At 40.5% G+C, this 14,840-nt stretch overlaps 1 protein-coding gene across 10 annotated transcripts in view; it reads left to right on the top strand.

The window, feature by feature from the left end:
* Positions 1-14,840, top strand: part of RALYL (RALY RNA binding protein like) — a 488,219-nt gene that overhangs the window by 310,892 nt on the left and 162,487 nt on the right. The gene's annotated exons all lie outside the window — the stretch shown is intronic.

Raw genomic sequence — 14,840 nt, 5'->3', positions numbered from 1 at the left:
TCTGACTGATAGTGGCTTTCCAGCTCTTGATATCTATGATCCTATGTAACTGGAGATTCCAGTGGCTAAGTACCTTCTTGCATGCAGATCACCAGCTCTACCTCAGAACTGTGTTTCTTTTACAACAAGGATGGGTGGCAAAGTTAGTATTTTCATCCCACTTCTTCAATAAGCTCTGTGTTCTCAAGAAGAATTTGGAATAAAAGTATATCTATATATATTGCTTAAAGGATTGTATTCATGACAGAACACATTTATCTATGACCTCTATGTTCTATAGGAAGCTTTCTGTCATAATGCATTTACTAGTATGCTATGTATGTACCAGTAAACATTTGGTGCTATGATATTTTGACAATATCTTTTTCTCATTTTACCATATTTGTTACACCTGCAAAGAACGACATTGCTTAGACAAGAGCATTTGCAGTCAGAAAATGATACCCAGTTCAAACTTACTTAACACATCAATCATTTTTCAGTAGTTTATACACATATAGTTTCTGTCTTTTCAAAGGTCTTGGTTTTATAGCTTAGTTTAGTGGTGCTCACTGTGTCTGAGAGAAATATATTTGCTTGGTGAGAAAATTTTTGCAAATTAAAATGTGCTAAGTGGGTACAAATATGAGTAACAATATAAGGAATTGTTTTCTGCTGAGGAAGACTGGCATACTGACTACAACTGGGGCAGAAGGCCATTTGTGATTGACTGAGATATTTTAGAGCTACCACATCAGCTTCTCTCCATTCTCAGTCTCTTCTCTTCTCTCCATTCTCAGTCACGCAAAGGAGGAAGGGACACACAAACAATTATACCAGTACCCTTGACTATCCACCTTTTCTCCTTCTCGTGCACATATGCACACATGTACCCTTGCTCAGTGTGCAGGGATGCTACAAGTTTTGCAGAGAACATGTTTTATAGTCAAATGTACCATGGTCAAAGATAGCAATCAGGCATAAGCCAATCAGTTTGTTTGGTTTATGGTGAGAAGCCAGGAATGCCTACCCAAAACACTTTGCATTGGGTTTTCCCAATACTGTTGTATATGCAAGGACATTGATCAGCATCCATTAGCATCACTAAGGGCTACTTAGCCAAACACTGAAGGGTAGGATTTTATTGATGCATAATGTTTATTGATGGCTGATTTATATGATATGTGAGTGATCTAAATCAATTTGCATTGGGTTTTCCCAAAGCTCTGCATGTGCAAAGATGTTGCTGATTCAAACTGATCGGCAATCGTTAGCATCACTGAAAACTGCTTAGACGAACACTGTAGTGTAGGATTTTATTGAAACACTGCATGTATTGATGACTGATTGAAGTGATTTGTGAGTGATCCAATTGTTTATTTAAATAATTGCTTGCTGAACAGAGCAGTTATGCAGCAAGGATGGGGAGATAGTAGATCTCAGCTGGCCTGTGTGAAAACACATGCAAAAAGCTAGTTCTGTACTCCATGGTTAATAAGGAATAATGTAAAACAAGCTGTCAAACACATATCAATTAACTATCAAACTAAACACTGAAAAATCATTATCTGTTCACATCTGGTAAACAGGGCACAAGCTGAACCAGTGGGTATTCGAGTCTCCCTACTATTGACTTTTTCCCCTACATCAAAGCTGCTGTTTGCCTCTTCCGGGAAAACATAAAGGTAACCATATTTTTCTCCTGTAGGACAAGTTACATTTTGGCAGTTGTTGACTGTAGGAAACATCAGATAAAAACTTTCCTGCAAGCACTGCAGATCTGCTCCAAAATGCTGTAATTTTTGTACACACTGCCATTTTGTGACTGGCTTCACCCACTGAATGTCCATTTTATGACTGGTAACTTCCAAGGCTCTTAAATAAAAATTAAGTAACAAGTCCCACAGTGCCAATAACTCAGAGTGACAACTTTTTTTTGACATTTATCCAGCCCCATTTACCTGAAGTTTTGAATTAGAGGTGTCAATGACCAGATCTAAATGGACTTATCCATGTAAGCAGCAGCATAAAGCATCTCAGGGCTCATGGGCATATGCTCAGAAATGTAAGTTCTTATCTCATGTACAAAAATATGAGGGCTGAAGCATGGTTAGCCTTTATGACTTTTTCTATTCCATGTCAAGTCCCCGGACCTCCAGTTAACCACACACTCGATGAAACAAGATTTGTTTATTAGAATACTGGAGACGCAAGGCAAGACGTTCCTTGTAAAAACTGACAATGGTGGGAACGCATCCCATCATGTACCTTAGATTGACCATTACAATTCAAAGCTAAAGGCACCAAGCAGTTCACCCCTCCCTCTGGATCCCCATTCCCAAGCCATTTTGCAGGTCCAGACTTAATTCCTGGGAAACGAACAATGACTTTGGTTACCCAGACATTAGGCAGAACGAAACTTGTGCTTGTTACATAGAAGAGATAGTGCGGATGAACTAAGTGAAGGAAAAATAAAAGCAATGACCAAGATTACTATAGTACATTAGCAATAAACCCAACAATGGCAAGACGCTCTTGCCATCCCAGACCTGTGTTTTAGCAGTAAGTTTGTATCAAGACACAGTGTAGTTTTCCTTATACTCCTAGCCTGTTCAACTACCAGAAAAACCAGGAAATGCAGTATGGCATTCCAGCAAAACTTGTAATTTACAAGCTCCTAGGGAATCTCATTGCAGAAGGGGAAAAAACTAAAACTTCAAAGTGCAGATATTTATGTATTGCTGAGATATGGGTTATGCAAAGGTCAAGGTTATAATGATACGTTTTTTCTCCGAGCAAGTGGAGAAGGCAAACATAACATTCCCATAAGGAATTTTTTGCTTACTACATTACATAGAAGACAGATGCTGTGTCAGAGTCAGCAGGAAGAAAGTGTCATATTAGTCACATGAAATTACCAGAAAAAGAGCTGACATATCAATGAAACAGGATGATAATAAATGAGTCACATCTTTTCATTAAGGCTGAATTGTGGCACAAACCACATAGGGTTGTGCAAAAGTCTGTTGAAATTAATATAGTTTTAGGTGGGATTTTACTCTTGTTTGGATTCATACTTCCAGTTTTGCTGTGCCTTTTCATTCTGGAGACAGTCCTCTGCTATAGCATGTTCCTCTCATACAAGAAGCTTTATATGAGATCAGTATCTTTCAGTGAATCAAAAAGCACCTAGTGCCAGAGGACAACGTTATGCAGCAGAGACCACAAGTATGTAGTTCCACAGCAGATGAATAAGGAAGACTTAATGTCCAACTTGCTGACACTGCAATCCTAAACTCTGCTGTTAAATTGACTTGATTAGGATCAGGATTTAAGGTGTGTTTTTTTTAAACAACCTGGGAATAAACACTTGGAGCGCATCTTTGCATGTGTGGTAGAAGTCACAAAGTTGTGAAAGTGTACACATGTACACATGGCCATGTACCCATGTACAAAGATCTCAGTGCTATCACATCCAGGTCACTGAAGAATTAATCAACTTTTTCTTGGTTGTATTAGGCTTTCTGTAAGAATAAGATTACAAGAAGAGTTTTATTAAAGCCTCCTCTCTTTTTCCCCCTTCAGCAATTGGTTTTCAGAGGCACATGGTCTCTGAGCATGGAGATCAACTGTCATGCTTCCACATTGTCTCAATTTCATTCAACTAGAGCATGGGCATTTTATTGAAACACATTGGTGTTCTCTGTTAAGCCTCTGAATCCGAGAGCCAGGAGGCAACATCAGAAGAAGACCTCGGCCTCTGTGCCCTGTTGTTGGTCCTCCAAAGTTGGCCACTGTGTGAGACAGGATGCTGGACTATTGGTCTGATCCAGCAGGACTCTTCTTATGTTCTTAATATTAAAAGATGAATTTATCTTCCTGTACACTAATGTATACATCATTGAAAAGAATTTTTAGAAGCCTTCTTCATTCTACATTAAATGTTATCACTATTCATTAAAAACCTGCCTTGCAGCTATCATATGATCTGTGTTAAGATTAATTGCAGTTGCTGCTTATAGTTTGCACATCAATTGTACTGACACCGTAGAATTTCATCACAGCTGAGGATACTATTACACTCTTCTTTGGTGACATAGTTTCAGTTTTTCAGATTGAAAATAGAAATGGCAATATTTAAGAAGGTTGAGATTGTTTCAGATTATTTGAATTAAAGTCCAGCAATAAACTTCAGCTTTAAGGGGTCTTTTTATTTCCTATGAGTAGGCAAATTCAAAATATAGCAACTATTTGGTGAATAGTTTGAATGTACCTTCTACTGTGTCAAGCCTTTTGTCTGTTTAATTCATTATTGTCTACTGTGTTGAGCTAGCTGGAGTAAGCTCTTTTGTAATTGGATCTACCAGCAATTGAACTTTCTGAATAAAAACTAGTTGCTTTACCAATTAGAAGTGGTCATTGTGTTAATCAGTTGTATCTCATTGTAATTAGTTAACTTCATCTCTAGGTGGGATTCCGCATCCCCTTATGTGGCATGTCAAAATAATTATTGAATAAGAGATAACATTGTTTGCGTGCCTTCTTTAAAATGAGGTAAACTTTATTCATAGTTCGTTATCTAGAACATTTAAAATGACAATAATCACCCCAGCTGTTCATGGAACTATTGCCAGGCACAAGTGTCATGAATTAGGGAATGTCTGTGTTACCTCAGCCCCCACAAACACATGAACATAGATTCAGCAAACATGGAGAATTAGCTTGTGTGTTTCCTTAGGGAACAGAAAGTAAAAATCTTTTACCATAGAAGATGACTGTGAGCAATGTGTTAATTAGGAAATGGACAACAGAGACCAGATGAAAGGTTTAAAAAGAAATACAGACTTTACTGGGTACAGTAAGGAAGGTAAAACTTATGTTAGCAAATATTAAACTGGAAATATAAATGAAGGCAAAATTTGTGAAACAGGGACTGGCAAGCCAGTAGTGCTTTGGGAGATAAAAGGGGGAGAGAGAAAATATACAAGCCTGATCCTGAAAAGAAAAGATATTCCAGTCCAGGAGCAGATGGTGAAAAGCAGGTTTTGGGATGAAGGTCCAGAGTTCAAAGGAGGAGAGAACTCGGTGGTTTCAGCAAGAGTAAGGATCTAGACCAGAGGTGGCCAACAGTAGCTCTCCAGATGTTTTTTGCCTACAACTCCCATCAGCTCCAATGGCTGGGGCTGATGGGAGCTGTAGGCAAAAAACATCTGGAGAGCTACCGTTGGCCACCCCTCATCTAGACCAACCATGTGGTTGGGACAGTAGGTGGTATTGGGAAATCATGATTGGTTTTTGTTCACCTTTAATTGCATTGACTGGTCCTTTTAGCTGGAGATGCCAGGAACTGAACCCAGGACCTTCATCATGCAAAGTCTTCCACTGATCCACCACCCCTCTCCGTTGAATTGGAGATGTCTGGCCCCTTTTACAAGCCTTTCTGAAAGCTTTTATACTATGATTTTTAAATATAAGCCTTTATACTGGAATTGAAATTTTAAAACAGCACAGAAGAATGGTCTTGCTTATACAAAGCAACCATGGGTGTCATTGCAGCTATGCATATTTGTAGGATGGAGTGAAAATTGTATATTCCTTTTTTGCTATGGGACACCACGGCTCTGTTCATAAGAACAAAATGTTCTTTGCTCCCTTTTACAAGTAAATCTCCACTCTCTTCAAGCAAACCATTTTAGTATTGATTTAGTAGTAATGTTCAGGAGGCTTTAGAAATAAGGGTCATTCAGTTCTGAGGAGATGGACTTTTTTTTTTTTTTTAAACTGTGACCAATTTTTTTCTACAAGGAAGCTGGATTTTACCTTCTTCCCCCCTTCATCCTTTTTTGTTCTGGAGCTCAGAGAAATTTCCTTCTTTAGCTACAAAAGTTCTCAGCAGTCTTGATAATATAATGATCCTCAGGTCATTCCCTGGCTGAAATTTAATTACTGCCCTGTGAATCTTTGCCAATTTTTCTTGATAATTCTTTGTGACACTGCGTTATGTGTTCCTCACTGTGGTTTATGACACCATTTGACCTGAGTGGTTCTAAAGCATTTAAAGATTTAACATTGAGCTGCGCTCACTCTTAACTCCTAATGGGAGATCTTTTTTCTGCCACAAATAAGATTTTTAATTTCCCCAAGTGTAGTATTTCTATTCACTCAACAGTGAGAAATTGTATCCCTTGCTGCACATTGAGATCATTTCCCATGTGATACAGCACAGATTAATCAATTTAAACTGCACTGTAATTGGTGGCTACATTCAAATATCACAATAATTGGAGATTTGTTTAAACTTCAGTTTGTACAAAAATAGATTACCAGATGAACGTGACAGACCTCAATTCATTTATAAATCCTTCAGATCTCCACACAGAATTGCAAGAGGTTATCCCAAGGTGCCTTGCAATGCCAGGCTTCTTTAAATATGCAGCCCACTTGCTATTGGTCAGCTGCAATAAATGGGAGGAGAATAGAGAGCAAAATCTTGTGCAAGCCAAGTCTTCTCCTTGCTCTTGGCTATGGGTTGGGTTTTGTTTTGTTTTTAATTACTACAACATTTTATCCTGCCTTTCCTTGTGGCTCAAGATGGCTAAAGACCCAAGGTTTGTCAAATTCCCTCCCTGTCCAGGCACCTCACTGAATTCCTCAACATTTTTTGTTATTTTGAAACAAAATGTTTAGATCTTTCAGCTCTTGCCCATTCTTGTTAATCAACCCTTGCTCCCCTCTCCCTTTACCTAGACACTTCAAAGCATTTCCTAAAATATATTTCAAAAATAGATGTTTACGACACTTCTCCCATGTTTCTGTTTTGCCATTACTCTCTGAAGAATATTCTTGCTTGTGAATCATCACAGGCAGGCAAAGCTTGAAAAGAGGGCAGATTAATGGAGGGGACAGTTGTGGAGTTAAGATGAATATTCAACCATTATAAGTATTTTTTTTTCTGAATCTTGAAAAGGGGGGGAATCTTTACTTTGTAGAGGCCACTTACAAAACTAGTTTCCCAGTTAATGAACAATAACAAAAGATTATTAATGCCTTAAAACTGAACTTTGTGTATTTCCAGAAAGGAAGTACTAGAAAAAATAATTCAAGTGAAAGTGGCTGAGTGGTAGTAAATGTGATAAAGAAATGTTACTTGCCTTGTATGTGAGAGGATATTATGGATATAATACAATAATAATTGCTTCAGTAGTAAAACCACACAGTCAAGTTACTTTTCTGATAATATGGATTAAGAAACTAATCATATGGATTAAGAATCTCAGTGCATGTTAATTGGTGTTGATTAAAACAACATTATCTGGCTTGTTCACTGATGAATTTATTTTGATAAAAATGATCTGTCAACCCTGCCTCTTGTTTCCTATTGCAGAAAAAGAAATGCACTGTGTTTAGCCCCTAATCATGTTTTTTATACTTTACAGGAAAACATACTGTGACCATAAACATTTGAAAGGTGAATGAAGGATCTCTGTAAAAATCCTTTGGTGCCATCATGTGGCATACCACAGCAGTGCATGTCCTTAGATTTTGTGAAAATATGTGACAAAATGTTACAGATGTTACTTCAGCATAAACCAGATCTAAGGAACAGGGGAAACAGGATTGCATGTGCAAGTCCCATCACACATTACTTCAGCATAACGTCTGAGTAATCAGAAACACTGGGTTTTGTAGGATCTCCAATGCATGGACACCTCCTAGATGTGTATATTATTTGTAATTGGGTGAACTCAATATAAACATTATGCTGAATGCATGTACAGCCAGAGGTGAGGCCCATTAAGCATGATGTGTATTCTTTCTGCCTGAAAAGAACTTAATTTAGTCTCCTATAAAGAAGATTCACATTCAGAGATATGTAATGTTGATAAACGGTCTCTGATCTTATTCAAGCGATTGACTTTTATCCCTAGCAGCTTAGAGAAAGGCAGAGTTTTTAACAAAAAAGGTCTCTTGGAGCAATAATCCGTTACTACATTCTTCCAGACATTTTTTGACTCAACAAAAGTAGTCAGGCTCTACTAACCAGCACCTGTTGTTGTTTTCCTCTCCTTTATTCTTCACTGTTATTATTTTTGAGCTCACCAACAGTCCCTTTGCTTTTAGTGGCCAGTCTTTTAATTTAACAGCTGCCTCTGTCTGCCAGTGCTTCTTCACATCAGTGACAATTGAACTGGTCCTTCCTGTTTTCTCACACCTACCTATCATGCCCAGAGCCTCTGCTGCAGTCCCGCCATGATACTTAGCCCAATCTACTGCTCTTAGGCCCATCTCTCTCCCACTTCCTGCCATGAAACCTGAACCCTATCTGGGAGCAGGGTGAAGAGAAGGACGTTCTGAAGATCTACAAGTTCTATCTGCTCATAAGAAATGAATTTCCTTATACTGTTTGTCAAGGGATAATCAAGATGCAAGGGTACCAAAATGGCCTTCCTCAGCAGAGCCAACTTATGTCTGGGCTGCACCTCATGCATTCCAACTTCCAAGTGAATAGTTCACCACAGTTGCAAGGAACCTCAAAAAATATATATTGTCCTCCCATCCGACCATTAATTCTTCTTTCTGTACAATGGCCAACTGGATAAAGAAAAAGCAGGAATCTTACTGTGGTTACACATCTGAGATTGTGAGGCATAAGTAGGATCAGATGAGTAGAATCAGATCCTTCATTCTTGCTCTGAGGGAAAAGATGGTTCTCTTTCTCTAGTAAGTACCTACAGAAGGGCAAGATCTCACTAATTAACTGTAAATTTGAGCTTTTTTCATTGCTCAGACATCTCTGGCCTCTTGATTCATCCATCAGAAGTGGAAATAACAGCTTCAGATCACTAAGAGCAGTCTTCCAAGACTCTATTTTAATTGAACAAAAAAGGCATACATATATTCAAAATATGAATAGCAATAAAAAAGGCATACATATATTCAAAATATGAATAGCAATAAAGTGAGCCTGTTTTGAGCAGTGAAACCAAATGGAAATGGAAACCAAATGGAAGTTGAAAAGTCACTTACTTTCTCCCTTCTCCATCTGGCTCTGAGGCAAATGAGCCTACAGTTAACATTTTACAAGCAAGGGGACCTGGAAAGACTTGCAGGAGGCATCTCATTTTCCTCTGCACCATTATTTCCTCCTTCCTGAACCCTATCCTGAAGTATATCACTTTCTATATCACTGTACTTTCTTAAAGTATGTCATATACATCTAAACAGTGAAGCAGTATCCAAAGAAGAAATCTTTAATCTCAGGGAAAAATGGTTACAGAAGGCAGATGTGGTCCCATGTGATGAGTAGAAGATGTAATATGCCTAAAATAGCTAATCACAAAATAGCTGACTGAATAGTAGCCTCTTCCCTTTTCCTGCTTCTTCCTCTCCTTCCCACCTATCAGCCAACATACCTTCATCTGCCTCCCTGTCTTAATTCCATTCTTTCTGCCCCCTGGCGAGCCAGTTTGGTGTAGTGGTTAAGTGCGTGGACTCTTATCTGGGAGAACCGGGTTTGATTCCCCACTCCTCCACTTGCACCTGCTAGCATGGCCTTGGGTCAGCCATAGCTCTGGCAGAGGTTGTCCTTGAAAGGGCAGCTGCTGTGAGAGCCCTCTCAGCCCCACCCACCTCACAGGGTGTCTGTTGTGGGGGGAGAAGATATAGGAGATTGTATGCCGCTCTGAGTCTCTGATTCAGAGAGAAGGGCGGGGTATAAATCTGCAATTCTTCTTCTTCTTCCATGAAAAGTCCACATTGTGACAGCTGCTGGACTGGGCAGGGCTGAATTGCACAGTGGGAAAGCTGTAAGAACTTGTAGGGGGGATGGTCTGGCACTTTTACCTGTATCATTCTCCCCAGACTATTTCCTTTCTTTTCTCCTGGCAGCCTCCTTATCCTCAGCTTTCCCTGTTTGCTTCTCTCCTTCCCACCCAAAAAATAACCTACCTTTTATCTGTTCCACCTCTTTAGCTTTATTTAATTTTTATTTACTTCATATATACCACACCTTTCATTTCATTTTTTATTCAATTTATATCCCGCCCTCCCCACCTTCTTCACAGTGGGGACCCAAACCATCTTACATTGTTCTCCTCTCCTCCTGTGAGGTAGGTTAGCCTGAGAGTGGTCACCCAGCTAGTTTCCATGGCAGAGTGGGATTCCCAATCTGGCTGCCAGTTTTTGATTCAGCACTCTGACCACTACACCACATTGCCTCTCATAGTTGAGGAATTAATGAATTTTATTGTGATGGTAACTGAGATTAAAGGCACAGATTTTTAGTATTATAACTGGAGCTGTAATTATAAAGAAATCAATCTAATAGACATTTTCATCAGTTCACTTGGGAAATTCCTTTCAGTTCACATGCGAAATTCCTTTTATTAACCAGCTAGGATAAAATCCCCAGAGATACCTTATTTAAGGGAGCCTCTCTTTCTGATAGGTAGGAGAAAGCATTCCTGTTCTGTAGGCTTTTCTCATTTGCAGTGTAAGCATCGGGAAGTGGGAAATGGGATAGAAGGATTAGGTGACCTTATCCCTGCTTCTTTCTATGATTTACCTCACTGAGCTCCATTTTCTTCACCATTTTTTCTGACTTTCCATACTAGAGCTTGTGCATATAAAATATATTTCCAACACCAGTATGCAGTAAAATTAGGTACCCTTTCCCATACAGTCTGGTTTTGTTTAAAAATAATGAAACACACACACACACACGCACATACACTACTTTTTGCACATGAATGGATAAATCTGTTTATGTTTCCCTCCCACCTCAGCAGCTGTGCTTTTGCATGCTGTAAAGACATATCTACTTATGGACGGCCCTATCTACTTATGGACGGCCGGCCTGCCTGCACCCCAGAAAATCTGGACCGGGCGTTACAGGCAGTGGCTAGGTGGCTTAGGCTGAGCGGGCTGAAGCTGAATCCGGCAAAGACAGAGGTCCTTTGCTTGGGTCGTTGTGGCCCGGGAAGGGAAATCCCCCTGCCAGCTTTTGACGGTGCGCCGTTGATAGCGGTGCACAGGGTCAAAAGCTTGGGGGTACTATTGGAGCCTTCATTGACAATGGAGGCTCAGATAGCAGCCACTGCCAAGTCCGCATTCTTTCATCTTAGGCGGGCGAGGCAATTGGCCCCTTTCTTGGAACGCGACGACCTAGCAACGGTGATTCATGCCACGGTCACCTCGAGGTTAGACTACTGTAATGCCCTCTACATGGGGCTACCCTTGTGCCGGACCCGGAAACTGCAGTTAGTGCAGAATGCTGCTGCCCGGCTGCTATTAGGGCTCCCAAGATGGGAGCACATTCGGTCGGGGCTTCGGGATCTGCACTGGCTGCCAATAACATTCCGAGTCCGGTACAAGGTGTTGGTCATTAACTTTAAAGCCCTATATGGCCTAGGACCTGCCTACCTTAGGGACCATCTCTCCCCACACGTTCCCCAGAGAGTACTACGACCGGGTTCACAAAACCTGTTAGTAATCCCCAGGCCAAAGGAGGCCCGTCTGAAATCCACCAGGGATCGGGCCTTCTCAGTAACGGCGCCTTACTGGTGGAACCAGCTGCCGGAAGAGGTGAGGGCCCTGTGGGACCTAGGGCAGTTCCGCAGGGCCTGTAAGACAGCCCTCTTCCGGCAGGCCTACAACAACTAACTGACACTGAGAAATTTTTAGATGGAACTAAAATGCATTTAATAGACCGCTGGTTTTTATGTTTTTATGTCTTATTAATTTATTGTTTTAATCTTCTTATGTAAATGTTTTTTATGCTAAATTTATGTAAGTTTATTATGTTGTAAGCTGCCCTGAGCCACTTCGGTGGGAAGGGCGGGATATAAGTCTAAATATAAATAAATAAATATAAATAACATAAATAAATATGAGAAGTCTTCAAACCTTAATCAGTGGCTCTCATATAGAGATGACTGAAACGTTGCGATCATTGATCTCTCGTGTCTACTAACAATGTGCATGTTTTTTGTTCTTTACAGTTGTATGTGAGAAGTTTTTGTGCCACTATCTCTCCCTTTTGCCCAAAGGAAAAACAGACTCCAAGGAAGTCAAGCCTTACCTTCTGTTACTTCCCCCATCTCTGTGGACTTGCTTGCCTGCCAGCCTGAGCAAGCATGGCCTTTCCCTTCTCCTGCTGCAGTCAGACTTCCTGTCATTGGAGAAGAGGCTGGGGATGTATAACTGTTGCCAAAATCTAAGACTGCTTCCCCCCCCCCCCCAACAATTCCCATCTCCTGGCTTATATCAGGTAACCCCTTTCTGGCAAACAGCGGATGTTTTCACACAAGAGATTTGCCCTGACCTAGCCCCACCTCCCATTCAGATTAAATGTGCATGATCACACAAACACATCTGCCCTCTGCACCCTGTCTCCAGATGCCTCCTATTTGGATTAAAAAGCCACCTGGTTCTTCCCAGTAGTTTTCCCCTGAATTGCATTTAGGTCATAGATTTGCTGTCTGTCTGAATGCTTAGGCACGACTCACAAGTGGAAGAGCAATGTGATCACAACAAGCCATTTCTGGCATGTTCACACCAGGGAGCTTTTAAAAAACCAAACCCTTTCACAGCGGGTCTGTGGTTGAGGTGTGCTAGCTGTCTGAATGGGCAACCATTGACTGCTGCCAGGATCCTGCTGCTTCAACGGTGGCTGTCTGATAGCCCAGAAATGGAACAAACTCAAGCGACTTTTTTGAAGCCAAGATAATATTGCATCAGTTTCCCAGTGAGATGGCACTCATTGTCTGCATCCCATGAAAATAAGGGGCTGTATCCAAAGAAGTCATTTTTAACCTCAGGAAAAATTGTTACAGAAGGCAGATGTGGTCCCAAGCAATGAGTGAAAGATGTCATATGCCTCAAATCACAATCACAAAATAACTGACTTAATAGTATATCTAGTCATTGTGCAGGGAATTAATGGATATTCATCAATGTATTCATTTTTTGCAGAACATGATCCAAAGTTCTTTAAAGCCCCAGTGATTATATAGAAAGTATGAAGCATATGATTAAGTATTTCCCATAGGACTTTTTAAAAAGTCATCTTTGGCTGGATTGTACCTTTATTCATTTGCTTGTTTATTTATTGTACTCAGAACTAGAAATTCAGCAGGTTTACAGGTCAGTGTACTACAACTAATAATAAAAAATGTGTAAAATAGTCATATTTAAAAAATCCCAAATTGCACAACCACCTTAAAATAGTGACTTATAATAAGAGCAATAGACAATCCCTCCACACGCACTGTCAGTTCTCCAAGCAGTATAGATATATATAGAGAGAGAGAGATATAGATATATATAAACACAGCAGCATCAGCCTTCCAGAAAGCTTTGGACTGGTGGTGAATGCTAAAAATAGAGGGGCCAGGCAAAGCGTCTTTGGCATTCCAAGCCAGCCTTTTTATTATCCTGGCTGTGCTCATCTTTCTTGTCTTTCTCTGAAGCAGAATGCTAAAGAGCCTAATTAAGATTCACCTCATGCTTGAAGGTATACACTGGCTCAAAAATGAATGATGGTATGCACTAGATATGTTAATAGCAATCAGCATATAGAATGCTTGCTGTTCTTTGAACAAATTTAATTCAGCATGTATAATTCAGAATCTTATATTCATTATTAAAGTCAGTAGGTAACCCAGAGCCTGCAAGCTTTTATTACTCCTTGTTCATATAATCCTGCTTGATGCCATTTTGCAGAGACTGGGAGGGAGTTGAATTTGCCCAGAGTGACAGCACTGTTGGGTCAAATGGGGATTGTGTTGTCTACTTTGTAATATGGAGTGGATGTAGAGAGTAATGCAAGAACATGTTTACTGCCTTCTACCCCTGTTCCTACTTGTTGGGATTAACTGGTATAGTTAGTCCAGTTCCCACTAGTTAGCAGTTCCCACTAGTTAGCAGAGTGTAAAGCTACAAACACAGGAGAATCACTTTACCAGGTTACTCAGTTTACAGAGCTACACAGAGCCACATTGCAAGTTTAAAAGATGAATACTTCTCTCTTTATTTGAGAAGTACACTTTGGATAGGAAAGAGTAGAGACAGGATAGAGTACTAACTTACTAGCTAAAGATGGAAGCAGATGGCAAGATGGCCATCTGCCTCAAAGTGCCTAGAGAAGACAACATGTTGTCCTTGGTGTGTGCAGGAAGAATGGGGAGCTTCATGTGAGAGAGTGAACAGAAGGCCCTGGAAACAAAATCTAATTTCAAAGGGGTCAATGGCAGAAGAATAAACACAGGAAGGAAAAGTCAGTGTGACTATCTACCTATCTACTCTCTGCCACAAGGTCTGGAGGCTGAGACAGGGGACAACACCCTTACTACTAACACTATCTAAAGATGCCATATGGTCAGGGTGAACCATATACCAAGAAGTATTAGGCAAGGTTAATATGTTATAATAGTTTTGTCTTACCCACTTTAGAAAATGGAACCATATGATCTTCTTCGTGGTCTCTGTGCATTCACACATATGGGTAATCCGCAGGATTGGCCCCGACCTCGGAGAGTTCAAAGCAATCTTGATCGTAGATCTGGCGCGCCTCCCGCTTGTCCTGGGAGGAGTCAGCTACTGCGCATGCCTGGAGAAGGGGGAGGTGCTTAGCCACTCAGTTTCTTCCTTACCGCCGACCGGATCGCACCTTCCTCGTTGATCTCCAACTTCTTCATTGCAATCTCTACAACTACCTTCTCTTCAACCTCAACTCTTCATCTTCTACTTCTACCTGGTATCGTATAAAAAAAAAAAAAAAAAAAAAAAAAGGCCTTTTCTTACTATCTCTTCGGGACTTTTCCCCTCCCCCCCCCCCTCCCCGGGCGGATGGAAGGAAGGGA

This window comes from Heteronotia binoei, chromosome 7 (genome assembly GCF_032191835.1).
Source record: "Heteronotia binoei isolate CCM8104 ecotype False Entrance Well chromosome 7, APGP_CSIRO_Hbin_v1, whole genome shotgun sequence".
Lineage (NCBI taxonomy): Eukaryota > Metazoa > Chordata > Lepidosauria > Squamata > Gekkonidae > Heteronotia > Heteronotia binoei.
This window is presented reverse-complemented; position numbering and strand designations above follow the sequence as displayed.